The following is a 12,719-nucleotide window of genomic DNA, read 5'->3' as shown; positions in this document are numbered from 1 at the left end:
AGAAAAACAAAAATCGTCTGTGAAGGCAAGGGGTTAATGGATGGTACGTTTCAGATGGAAGGATTCTGCTAGCAGCACACAATCAATTATTTTATTGATGGTACTTTAAGGTTATTTTTTTTATAGAGTTACTCGAGGTAAAATAGAGAATGTTTATCCAAGTCAGAGACCTTAGATAAGCCATGTTACTTAAGGACAAGTTCAGTGGCATTTTCTGTGTGGGAGAAGTTGGCAGGATGTCCAGGCTGGCAATACACAACAATCATTTATACTGTTTCCTCAAAGGGATTGTCTGGAACTTTAACATTGATGTATAAAGAAGGTTAAATCTGGTGCCACATGCGATAAATCATTTTATTCCAAAATTAAAAATCACAACATGTCCCTAGGAGGTGAACAACTGAAAGCGTTTCGAGGCCTGTGTCCTCGAAACGCGTCCAGTTGTTCCCCTCCTAGGGACATGTTGTGATTTTTAATTTTGGAATAAAAGGATTTATCGCATGTGGCACCAGATTTAACCTTCTTTATACAGTACAGACCAAAAGTTTGGACACACCTTCTCATTTAAAGATTTTTCTGTATTTTCATGACTATGAAAATTGTACATTCACACTGAAGGCATCAAAACTATGAATTAACACATGTGGAATTATATACTTAGCAAAAAAGTGTGAAACAACTGAAAATATGTCTCATATTCTAGGTTCTTCAAAGTAGCCACCTTTTGCTTTGATGACTGCTTTGCACACTCTTGGCATTCTCTTGATGAGCTTCAAGAGGTAGTCACAGGAAATGGTTTTCACTTCACATTTGTGCCCTGTCAGGTTTAAAAAGTGGGATTTCTTGCCTTATATATGAGGTTGGGACAATCAGTTGTGTTGTGCAGAAGTCAGGTGGATACACAGCTGATAGTCCTACTGAATAGACTGTTAGAATTTGTATTATGGAAATAAAAAAGCAGCTAAGTAAAGAAAAATGAGTGGCCATCATTACTTTAAGAAATGAAGGTCAGTCAGTGTGAAAAATTGGGAAAACTTTGGAAGTGTCCCCAGGTGCAGTTGCAAAAACCATCAAGCACTACAAAGAAACTGGCTCACATGAGGACAGCCCCAGGAAAGGAAGACCAAGAGTCACCTCTGCTTCTAAGGATAAGTTTATCCGAGTCACCAGCCTCAGAAATCGCAGGTTAACAGCAGCTCAGATTAGAGACCAGGTCAATGCCACACAGAGTTCTAGCAGCAGACACATCTCTACAACAACTGTTAAGAGGAGAATTTGTGCAGCAGGCCTTCATGGTAAAATAGCTGCTAGGAAACCACTGTTAAGGACAGGCAACAAGCAGAAGAGACTTGTTTGGGCTACAGAACACAAGGAATGGACATTAGACCAGTGGAAATCTGTGCTTTGGTCTGATGAGTCCAAATTTGAGATCTTTGGTTGCATCCACCGTGTCTTTGTGCGACGCAGAAAAGGTGAACGCATGGACTCTACATGCCTGGTTCCCACCGTGAAGCATGGAGGAGGTGTGATGGTGTGGGGGTGCTTTGCTGGTGACACTGTTGGGGATTTATTCAAAATTGAAGGCATACTGAACAAGCATGGCTACCACAGCATCTTGAAGCGGCATGCTATTCCATCCGGTTTGCGTTTAGTTGGACCATCATTTATTTTTCAACAGGACAATGACCCCAAACACACCTCCAGTATGTGTAAGGGCTATTTGACCAAGAAGGAGAGTGATGGGGTGCTGCGCCAGATGATCTGGCCTCCACAGTCACCAGACCTGAACCCAATCGAGATGGTTTGGGGTGAGCTGGACCACAGAGTGAAGGCAAAAGGGCCAACAAGTACTAAGCATCTCTGGGAACTCCTTCAAGATTGTTGGAAGACCATTTCCGGTGACTACCTCTTGAAGCTCATCAAGAGAATGCCAAGAGTGTGCAAAGCAGTCATCAAAGCAAAAGGTGGCTACTTTGAACAACCTAGAATATAAGACATATTTTCAGTTGTTTCACACTTTTTTGTTAACTATATAATTCCACATGTGTTAATTCATAGTTTTGATGCCTTCAGTGTGAATGTACAATTTTCATAGTCATGAAAATACAGAAAAATCTTTAAATAAGATGTGTCCAAACTTTTGGTCTGTACTGTATATCCTTGCAAGTGTATGCTGGACAGTAATCCGTGAGCCTGGGATTCCTGTGAGTATCAGGTGATATGAGCTAGTTATCTCTTTTTTTAACATTGATGGTTTATCCTTAGGATAGGTCATCAATGTCTGATTGGTGGGGGTGCGACACCCACCTTCCCCTGCCGATCAGCTTTTCGCGGTGTTGGGGGCAACTGGAAGTGCTCCATTACAGAGCTACAAAGCTCCATCGACTGTATAGTGACCACGGCCAGGTATTGCACATCCGCCTCAATTCAAATTAATAGGGGGGGTAGATTGCAGTACCTGGCCGCGGTCACTATTCCATCGACGAAGCTGTGCTGTGCAGCTCCGTAACAGAGCAGTTCCAGTCCGGGGAAAAGCTGATCAGTGGGGGTGCCGGGTGTTGCTGCTAGCGCTGATTGGTAGCAGGGATTGAGTGACATAACAATGTCACGCAATCCCAGGAAGAGGCAGTGCTAACACAGCTGGAACGGTGCAGGCACTGGAGGTGAATAGAGCTCTTATTATATTACTGGATTACTGTGGGGAATATAAGGATTTAGGAGGGGCTGTCCAAGTAGTAGATGCCCAATTTAAGTGTCCAGGTACAGTTTTCAGAAACATATATTTTTGTGACACGGTATAGTTACTGTATTATGTTAGGTTAAGAAATACTACATCTGTATATTCGGCCACTGCTCTTTGACACCATCAATCTGTCCTTGAGGAAGGTAGAGTTTCCAGATTGCCTTAATTCTATTCTGTGGTTCCAGCACTGCTGCATCCTCCATATTAGCTCTACTATATTTGGCCTCTATTGCAAACTTACATGTGCTAATCCAGTTCCTCTTCACAGAGTCAATTCTGCTATATCACTGTACAAGTTCCCCTACATTTAGCTGCCACTGCAAACCTAAATCGATCCAGATTGCTGATTCTACTCTGCTACATTGCTATTCCAGATCTGCTTCCCTTGTTCTAGTTCAGTCATTCCATTGTTCCAGCTCTTTGTTACCATTCTTCCAAATAGATTGCCTTGCTGCACCGGCGCCACCTGTCTGTGATGCATTAAAATTGCCAATTGGGAACAATGACTTTGAGGATAAAATTCTCAAGACAGTGTTGGACTAGAGTGGAAGGGCTGATCAGTCTAATTCATTCTGGGGGCCCATACTACGGCTACATGTAAATATTACCTGACCCTCATTTACAAATTCCCAGCTGATACATTTTTCATATACAGTACTTAAATGGAAAGGTGGCAACCAAATCAGTAGCCAGTAGACTGACGGACTAGGGACCCTCTTAGCGCTGTGGCCTGAGGAACCATCCTCACAAAATGGCAGGTCACAAGCAGTGGAAACAAGAAGTTGCAACTTGATTGGAGGGTAAAGGGTCCCTGCTCGCCATTTCAAGAAGGCGGTGAGCTTTGGGATGGAGGATACTGGGTGGTCTGCTGCTCCTTTATGTCTTCTTAGATTATGCATATTTAACTTGTAAAAAAAATATGAGAAAGCCAGCCATATGCTGCCTCTGTCTGTATAGTGCATCAAGTGTACTGCACATGTATAGGATGGGTGCCTAAAGGCCCACCGGGGAAGTTCACCTGTTTCCCTGAGGGTCAGTCCATTGCTTGTCATAAACTTATTGAGAACTGTAAACTTCAATACTTATGTGAATCTTTAAAGAGATTTTTGTCATGTAATATGTCAGAAGAATGAAGTAGGGACAGAGATCCTGATTCCAGTGATGTATTACTTAATTTACTGCTGCAGATCTAGCAGAGATCTGAATGCTGAGCCTTGTATAACCCTGCCCACACAACTGATTGGCAGCTTTCTGTGTTCATTGTATATTGACAGAAAGCTTCCAATCAGTGATGGGGGTGGGGTTACAAAGAGCAGTTGACTAGGAAGCACGAGATACCTAGTCCTGTAGTGATAATCTCCTGCTAATAAAACACTGATTTTATTGAATCAGCCACACACATCCCCGCAAAAGCAATATCACTGGAGTCAGGATCTCAGCCCCTTCATCACGGTGCTCTCACATTACATAGCAAAAACCTGCTGACAGATTCCCTTTAATGAACATTCTATTTATAAAGCACCAAAATATCCCAATCAATTGCAGGATAAAGGGACACATACTTATAGTCAGATGCAATATTACAGCATAAACATAAGGAGAAAGGGCTGAGCTCACAATCTGCAAGAAAAGGGGGTGATTCAAAAGGAACAATGGCATTTGTTCCACTACTATTCTAGCTAATACCAGCAAACACTATTAAAGCAGTAAGTAGTGTTCATTTATTCTCCAGCTGGCTGCTTCTCTTATAAACCTCAGATAACAATCACCACCTCGGAGAGAGACTCGGAGAGAATTGACTCGGAGGGAGAAGTCTGCTGCTTCAGGTGAGAAACATTCCTTACTTCATGTAGAAATCAAAGAACACTTCGATAAGTAGTCGTAAGATTATAAATCGTCACATATTACACTCATCTAAGCTGTAACTTTATTATGCTCTTCTAGATACTTTTCTACCCAGATATTATACTAGATTATATTATATAAACTATATTTATTATTATGCACAAAGTTATAATACATACCCTACTACAGTATATTAGACTGCATTATTTACACTATATAATATTTTGCTACACTATATTATACTATTATTATATTTATATAGCATACTGTACTGTACAATATTATATTATACCATGTTATTCTATATTATTCTATCCAATATTATGCTATATTGTACATATAAATGTATTATATATTACTAAATTACTATATATTATTCTACTAGACTTTATATACAGTATATTATTCTAACCAATATTCTGATGTACTGTGTCTTCATAACTGTACAATATTTTACTTTATTACTAAATATTATTCTACTATACTTTATATTATTCCATCCAATATTATATTATTCTGTATTCTATTATGTCCCACTATATTAAATTAACTAAGCGAGATTGTACTGTATTTAGTATATCTTACTATGCTTTATTGTATTATACCACATAATATATTGTTCTGCGTTTTACTATAAGGTACTTTAGTATATCACATTTTATTATTCTATCTAATATCACATTATTCTGCATTATAATATGTTCTACTTTATTACATTTACTATACAAGGCTGTACTGTATTCCACTACAATTAGTATACCCTACTATACTTTATTGTATTTAAAGGGGATGCCCGGTCCTGTCCCAGATATTTTCCAAAATTGTTTTGAAAATTGCATTTTATACTGGAAATAGCAGGTAGGTTGGGGGAATTCAGACACTAAACCGTTTGTTACTTACTACATGACTATTGTAAATGTTTCAGTTTTCTTTTACATTATTGGAATATGAAAATTGTCTCTTCATAGAGAAAGAGTACTTAATCCCCCAGTCTTAGCCTCTCATCTAGCCAAATCAGATCTCATACTTTGCACTGACGAGGGGCAATACCCCGAAACACCGTGCCTGCAAATTGAGATTCTGATTTGGCTTTTATCTTAAGTCATATTGCACGACTCTTTACAGGGTCGACATTGACTTGTAGGATTGCTACTTATAATAGATGGCACTAGAGTTCAAGTCCTCTTTCGCTATGAAGAGCCATTTGCATAATTTCCCAGAGTAGCATGCAATGCATTTAAGTCTCCTCATACTGGGGTGCCAGACCTGGCATGTCACACAAGGAGAAACCTTACCCCTTAGATCACTTTATTGGAATAGAGATTTTGCATTTATTTGTTTTTAAAGGATTTCTTTTTGTTTACTATGATATTAAAGAACTATCCACAGAATAGTTCATCAATATCAGATTGATGGGGGTCTGAGAAACAGCACTGGTGAGCTGTGACATCACCTATTGTGAATGGTGGATCCTGTGTTATCTACTGTATATAGAGGTGTTATCAGTCATTGTACAGGAGGAGGAGGTGAGCTGTGATATCACCTATTGTGAATGGAGGATCCTGTGTTATCTACTGTATATAGAGGTGTTATCAGTCATTGTACAGGAGGAGGAGGTGAGCTGTGATATCACCTATTGTGAATGGAGGATCCTGTGTTATCTACTGTATATAGAGGTGTTATCAGTCATTGTACAGGAGGAGGAGGTGAGCTGTGACATCGCCTATTGTGATTGGTGGATCGTGTTTTATCAACTGCATATAGAGTTGTTATCAGTCATTGTACAGGAGGAGGAGGTGAGCTGTGACATCACCTATTGTGATTGGTGGATCGTGTTTTATCTACTGCATATAGAGGTGTTATTAGTCATTGTACTTGAGGAGCAGGAGATGAGCTGTAATATCATCTATTGTGAATGGTGGATCTTGTATTATCTCCTGTATATAGAGGTGTTATCAGTAATTATATAGAAGGGGGAAGAGGGAAGCTGTGACATCACTTAGTGTGAATGATGGATCCTGTGTTATCTACTGTATGTAGAGGTGTTATCAGTCATTGTACAAGAGGAGGTGAGTTGTGACATCACCTATTGTGAATTGTGGTATATGTGTTATCTACTGTATATAGAGGTGTTATCTGTCATTGTACTGGAGGAGGAGGAGGAGGTGAGCTGTGATACCACCTATTGTGAATGGTGGATCCTGTGTTATCTGCTGTATATATAGGTGTTATCAGTCATTGTACAGGAGGAGCAGGTGAGCTGTGACATCACCTATTGTGATTGGTGGATCTTGTGTTATCTATTGGTTATAGAGGTGTTATCAGTCATTCTACAGGAGGAGGAGGTGAGCTGTGACCTCACATATTATGAATAGTGGATAATGTGTTATCTCCTTTATATAGAGGTGTTATCAGTCATTGTACAGGATGAGGAGGAGGTGAGCTGTGACATTACATATTGTGAATGGTGGATCCTGTGTTATCTCCTGTATGTAGAGGTGTTATCAGTCATTGTACATGAGGAGGAGGTGAGCTGTGACATCACCTATTGTGAATATTGGATCCTGTATATAGATGTGTTACCTGTAGTGTTGAGCAATACCTTCCGATATCCGGAAATATCGGATCGGATTGGAACGGGCCGATAGCCAAAAAGTATCGGATATCGCCGATTCCGAAACCGGAAACCAATGCAAGTCAATGGAACACAAATATCGGAATGAAAATAAACCCTTTCTTTCCTTGTAGGTTAATTCTACATGAAGGAAAACAACTAACAATAATGTAGAATGTATTGGGGGAGGTGGTTGCCCAAATCGATGGGAACAGTGCTCACAGTGAAACATGAAAAGCCGGCAATTCAGCAGCGGCATACACCTGTACCCGACAATTTAGAACAGAAAGAATAGAGCATCACACATAGATTAGATAGATAGAAACATGTCAGCCACATATATACGAAGTACAGTGACACTGTTGGTTACTGTACTTGTCATTTAGTGTAAAGGATTTATTTAAAAAATAACAGTGTTTTCATGCACCGTCTCTTTAAAAAAGCCGGCCGGCAATTCAGCATCGGTACCCGACAATTTATAACAGAAAGAATAGAGCATCACACATAGATTAGATAGATAGAAACATGTCAGTCACATATATATGAAGTACAGTGACAGTGTTGCTTACTGTACTTGTCATTTAGTGTTAAAATAAAGGATTTATTAAAAAAAAAATTGGCGTGGGGTTCCCCGTAATTTTAGGCTCTAGCGGAGGTTAACCAGATGGCTGGGGCAGATGTTTGAAGCCTGGGAAGGGGGTAATACCACGGAGCTTCCCAGGCTACTAATATCAGCCCCCAGCTGAATACCTAGCCTGTACTAGCTATTAAAATGGGAGACCCCCCCAAAAAAATGACGTGGGGACCCCCCTATTTTTATAGCTAGCAAAGGCTAGGCAGACAGCTGGGGGCTGATATTAATAGCCCAGGAAGGGTGCCATGAATATTGGCCCCCTCCCAGGCTAGAAATACCAGCCCTCAGCTGCCCCAGAAATGGCGCATCCATAGGATGCGGCAATTCTGGCACTTAGCCTCGCTCTTCCCACTGCCCTGTAGTGGTGGCAGTGGGGTAACAGTGCTGGGGTTCATGTCAGCGCCAGCTGCCATGAAGCCCAGGTTAGTAATGAGCCCATCTATAAGACACACCCATTACTAACCTACAAAGTGTTAAAAAGAAAAAACACACACTACACCCAGAAAAAAATAATTTGTTTGAAATAAAACACACCATTTTATTTAATTCGTAGTTTACTAAAAAAAAATAGTTACCTGTCCACGTTCCTGCGCTGATCTCCCATGCACAGCTGTCACATCTGGAGATGTGACAGCTGTCATGGCTGCTGTAAGCTCACACTGCCGGGAACACATCCGCTCCCGGCAGCGTGAGCCACTGACTGAGGTCACCGGAGTGCATTCAGTCAGCGCAGCTCCGGAGACCTCCTTTACGGCACTGCTGTACCGTGGGAATTTCTCACGGTACAGCAGGGCCGTAAAGGAGGTAACCGGAGCAGTGCTGCCTGAACTCCGGTGAACCCGCTTATGCAATGACGGGGCTGCTTTACGGCCCTGTCATTCTAGCGGCGGCAGCGGTTCAGAGCGGTCACATTCTATGTGGCTGCTCTAAACTGGAGATCATCGTGGGACACTCGTGGACTACTACGGAGGGGTAAGGATAAGGTTGTGGTTTATTATTTTATATTTTATTAGAGGAGATCGATGGCTTCGGGGAATTAGGTGTCTAGGTGAGTATAGGTGTAGTTTTTTATTTTTTACTTTATTTTAGGAGGAGATCGGCGGGGACAGGTAATGTATAAACTAATTTATTTCAGGTAACCACTGGCCACCAATGAAATTTATTTAAAATTTATTGGGGATCAACAACCCCCTCAAAAAAATATGGGGGCCTAAATAAAACATGTATAGGGACAAAAATAGAAAACTATGGGGGACAAAATAACATATGGACCAGTTTAAAGGGCAACTTAAATAGCAGGATCAGGCTGATGGGAACTACTGCTCCCATCAAGCTGATCCTGCTGGCACGAGTGGACGGGGGACAGACATAGGCCGATGGGAGTAGTAGTGTCACATCGGCCTATGTCTGCCTGCGCGCTGTAGCATCGGCGTCTCTGCCTCCTGCTAGGCAGAGACACCGTCCCTCTCACCTTCCTGTTCAGCGCGCGGCGTCCTCCTGCGCTCCTTCCCTCGTTGCTGCCGGCGCGCGCTCCTTCCCGGGCACTGTGCTTAGGGCGCGCGCGCGCTCCCCCTCTCTTAAAGGGGCAGCGCGTGTCGTCCTAAGGAATCCCCGGCCAATTGCCGGAGGACTTCCCATATTTAAGGCACCTCCTCCAAAATGGAGGTGCCCGAGCAAAGTTGTTTGCACTGTGTCTCACCTGTGCTTCAGCCCTCAGGTTCCGCTGCTAGCCTGACTTCTCGTCCTGCCTACCTGACTGTTACTTGCCTCGGCTGTCAGACCGCTCACCTGGGAGCGTCCATCAGTTACCTGCCAGTTACCTGCCGCGTCTGTCTGACTGCTCACCTGGGAGCATCCACCGGTTACCTGACTGTTACCTGCCTCGTCTGTCAGACCGCTCACCTGGGAGCGTCCACCAGTTACCTGCCTGTTACCTGCCTCGTCTGTCTGCCCGCTCACCTGGGAGCACCCACCTGTTACCTGCTGTGTCCGTCTGCCTGCTCACCTGGGAGCGCCCACCAGTTACCTGCCAGTTACCCGCCTCATCTGTCTGCCCGCTCACCTGGGAGCACCTGCCTGTTTCCTGCCAGCCTGCCTGGAGACCCTGCCATCACTTGTTGTGACCATCTTCCGGGTAAAACCTATAGACTGCTACCTGCCCTGCTTTCTCGAACTGTGTCCACCTGCCAGCTACCAGAGACTTCCGCCTGCTTGCCGTGTCCATCCGCCATACCGGTCAGTCCCAGCCATATGACCCGTTAGAGCCACCTGCTCTCTTACAAAGTCGTCCCCAAAGTAGCACCTGGTCCCTCAGCCCGGATCCTCCCTGGTCACTGTGTCGTTAGCTGCCGTATGACCAGGGTCGGTTCGGGTGGATACTTAGTCACGCCCCTCTGGGTCCCTCCTTGCACCTCGGCACAGAGGTTCCACCACCCGGCCCCGTAACACGCGCACACACATCGCGCACACACATCGCGCACACACATCGCGCAGACACATCGCGCAGACACCAATCATGACAGGCTGATGGTCTGGGAGGTGAGGCTGACCTGTGCGGCCGTGGGAAAGTTCATGTGAGTGCATGCAATGCAGTCAAGCATGAACTCACATGAACCCTCTGAGGGCACCGCGGCTACTTCAAATGAACAGCTGATCACCTGATACCTCAGCTGTTCATTTGAAATAACCGGCGGGAAAGCGCAGCACAGAACGGGAAAGCTGTGGTGAAGTCTTTTCACTGCCGGCTTCCCCGCCCGGGTCCTTCGCTCCCTGGTGCTGCGCTCCCCGCCCAGTCCTAACTTGCGATCGGGAAGGGAGGTGAGAGGGGAGCGGAGGATCGTGGTGGGAGGCTGCGGGGAAGCAGTATGGGGCTGTGTGATTGTTTAAAAGCCGGCGGCTTTTTACCGCCCGCCAGCTTTTAAACAGTCAGGAGAATTCTGGGATGGCATTCTGATGACAGGCTGGATCGCAGCTGAGCGCTGCCATCCAGCTTGTCATCATTCAGAGACACTGCAGAGCACAGGCATTATGGGAACTTCCGATTCCGGTATTCGATATTGTAAAAATATAGGAACTCAGTATCGGAACTCCGATACCGCGAATATCGACCGATACCCGATATTACAGTATCGGAATGCTCAACACTAGTTACCTGTCATTGTTCTGCCTCTGATGATCTGAAGAGCCAGGTAAAAACTTTTTTTCTAAAAGGACAGCATATGTCTAAAATAGCTCCAGTCGCCAGTGTGAAAATTGCAAGATTACTTTTTTTTTTAATGAAGATTGTGGTATGAGAAAAAAATTGCAATTTTTTTTTAATAGATGTAACAAAAACCCGATTTAAACACTGTCATCCCCTTAACCAGATACTGTTATAAAGTAAATGATTCTAAATTCCACACCCATGACATTACTTCAAAAACATGTTTTTCTGTTAATCGTTTAACCAAAATTATAATTATTGTAGCATTTTCAAAAGCAAAGGAAATGTTACCCTCCAAAAATTCCACAGCCTAAGATGATAAATCTTACATTGAAGTGGAACCCAAAATCATCACCCCTTACAACCAGTTACTCATTGCTAGCCATAATATAATAGTAAGATGTTGATCCATTCTGGTACATGGCCCCTATCTTGCTATTAACCTTTCATGAAGACCTGTAATGATGTACAGATTGACCCCCTTGCTTAAAAACACATTGGCACCAAGCCAACTAGGGAGGGAAATCTAAAAACACCTAATCCAAAACTATCAAGCAGCTATTCCCAAATATCGCAAGTTGTTTCAGGTCTAATCTGTCTAATCTGTCTAATCTGTAGCTTGGCCTTGCTACTGCATCAGGCTTCCCTACTTTCAGATGATTAATTCCTGGAGGCAGAATCTGACATAGGATTTGGCTCTCCCCATGTTGGGTGGTGCACTCATCACCACTCATATAATTCTTCTGGAGCTGACTCAGGATGTCCAGTGCTCTCGCCTCTGGCTTAGTAGCACATGTGTCATCAAACCAATAAATTTATCATTATGAATGTTGTTTTTGAAGGTCCTTTTGGCCAGAGCATTGTTAGATCTGGCCAACCGATCAATAAGCAGACTAGTTTGACATACAGTAAGTGCTCTATATAATTACCCTCTTGGCCAGTTCCCAGTAATTTTTGTTTGTTCTTCTACTCTTTATATGCAATTGACCTCTGTTCCGGGCGCACTTTTTTTTCTCCTGCCACATACACCTGGCCTGATTTGACCTCCTTATCTAACCAATTACTATCTCTGCCTGATCATTCTGTTTGACCACCACGACTTGGCTTTCCTTAGGTTCTGATTTTGGCATTGTCTCCTCTTCTCTAGTTCTGACTTGGCTTGTACAAATTTTTCCTTCTTATCACTCTACCAGCCCGCAGTTTCTCCATGGATGCAATTCAAGGGCCCCAGTAACAGGTAAAAGAGGTAACCTTTGGGACCTGCTAAGAGGAATGGCTAGTGCCAAGTCTTTCCATGGATGACCATTTGACTTGACGGATTACTTTACTTAATAACAGATAGAGGTAAAAGAAAAAAAATGCTTTAAAAGTAATATTAGGTCAAATAATATACATCCAAATCCTTCATTAATTGCTCCTGCAGTTTTATCATATATTGCCTTGAATGCTCCTCTAAGTTTCAAAAATGTCACCAGGACAATGCTAAGTATTAGATGTAGGCTCTACAAACAGAGATCAAATTTCCCAAAAGGATTTATTAGACCAAGCATGTCCAGACTCGATGCATTTTTCGTCACTGTGACTTTACACATTCTAAGGTCACATCTGTAAAATAAATAATATTAATAATTACAGATAGATTAAAGAATTTAAAAGGTAGAGAAATATTTACCAAAATTAT

At 42.9% G+C, this 12,719-nt stretch overlaps 1 protein-coding gene across 4 annotated transcripts in view; it reads left to right on the top strand.

The window, feature by feature from the left end:
• LOC141154946 (cytochrome P450 2F3-like) overlaps positions 1-12,719 on the top strand; it is a 362,896-nt gene that overhangs the window by 42,185 nt on the left and 307,992 nt on the right. For 2 of the 4 annotated variants that reach the window (XM_073641519.1, XM_073641522.1), the window contains exons 2-3: positions 4,476-4,569; positions 5,375-5,446. The gene's annotated coding sequence lies outside the window, so the exon portion shown is untranslated. The remainder of the gene's footprint in view (positions 1-4,475; positions 4,570-5,374; positions 5,447-12,719) is intronic. The other 2 variants (XM_073641520.1, XM_073641521.1) reach the window with 1 other exon arrangement.

The sequence above is a fragment of the Phyllobates terribilis genome, unplaced genomic scaffold (genome assembly GCF_046119375.1).
Source record: "Phyllobates terribilis strain yellow unplaced genomic scaffold, ASM4611937v1 Scaffold_7__3_contigs__length_470593459, whole genome shotgun sequence".
NCBI lineage: Eukaryota > Metazoa > Chordata > Amphibia > Anura > Dendrobatidae > Phyllobates > Phyllobates terribilis.
The sequence above is the reverse complement of the archived record's forward strand: the minus strand, read 5'-3'. Positions and strand labels throughout refer to the sequence as shown.